General features: G+C 44.9%; 1 protein-coding gene across 1 annotated transcript in view; it reads right to left on the bottom strand.

Annotated features, from left to right (window-relative positions):
• The window catches only part of LOC101855413 (advillin), a gene marked incomplete in the record, with an annotated part of 77,437 nt that overhangs the window by 6,358 nt on the left and 69,936 nt on the right, over positions 1–1,143 (bottom strand).

Here is a 1,143-nt window from a genome sequence, read left to right as displayed (position 1 = left end):
GGTGGAGAGCTGCCGCTAATACATTAGAGACATTTTTTTTGGTCTTTGAAAAACAGTCGCATCGTTCATGTGAAGAATGGATTCTCTTTTCGGCTTGAGAGGGCGTATCCTTTTGCTAACGAGTGAGAGCCCGTGCTTGTTATTTTTAAAAGACGTCCGTTTGTTGTTGATGAAAAAAGGTTGAAAAAAGAGGGGGTGGGGGAGGGGGAGGGAGGACCCGTGCCCTGTTTGAAATATCGTAAGCACTTCTGACCCTTTGAACTTTTTGCCATTCGACTCAAGCGGAATGGTGAAGTTAAAATGTTGATATATAATTTTCGGGAGGAGTTCCGCAGAGGGCCGGCTTTTACGGTGACAAGGTCCAGTGAGCAAGCTATACAAGAGTTAGGGTTAGGGGTGGGGTTTAGGGTTAGAGTTGAGGTTTAGGGTTAGGGTTATGATTAGGTTTGGGGCATACCCCTCTAAAAAATCCGCTCTTTTGTGTGTTGTTGGTCGGCCGGCACTCTGCGGAACTCCTTCCTAATTTTCATTTTACTTCCCTCCATAAAGCTAAGCCGTTAAAGTACTCAAACTGAGTCACATGGAGCGTTCGTTTACAATTATGACAAGTATATATTATGTACATTGATCTCAATGAAGAAAGAAAAATCTCAGTAGCCAATTCTAACATGTTAGAAGCTAAAGCGCTTCAGAAGAGTTGAGTTTGTGTCCGCCTAAGTTCTCACAATCTAATCTAGGCTTCAGCTACGTCGGATTTTGTCACAGACTGCAAACGTTGCCTCGTTGTTATTCTTAGTAGGCCTATTCTCTATAGGCCTACATGCTTGAAGGGATCAAACATTAAACAAAAGAGGGGAAGTCATCTCTCTCAGGAATTACGTCTGTTGAGTTAATGAAAACATGTCTGAATAACGTAGTGCTTGGAGAGTACGTCCCCCCCAACACTTGAGTAGTTGCCATAGTCAAATGTAATGACGTCATCATTTTTCAGGCGGATGTCACCGAGACGTCATTACCTGCCCTACAAATCTCGTCTGCAAACACTAGAAGAGCCCCTTTTCGGCCGACAGGTCTCGATTCCGTAGCCCCATACCCCACACCACCCCACGTCACTACTCCCTCTTCCTCTACTCCAGCCCCACC

The sequence above is a fragment of the Aplysia californica genome, unplaced genomic scaffold (assembly GCF_000002075.1).
Source record: "Aplysia californica isolate F4 #8 unplaced genomic scaffold, AplCal3.0 scaffold00097, whole genome shotgun sequence".
In the NCBI taxonomy this organism is placed as follows: Eukaryota; Metazoa; Mollusca; class Gastropoda; order Aplysiida; family Aplysiidae; genus Aplysia; species Aplysia californica.
Note: the sequence above shows the minus strand (reverse complement) of the source record. Positions and strands in the feature narration are given on the sequence as shown.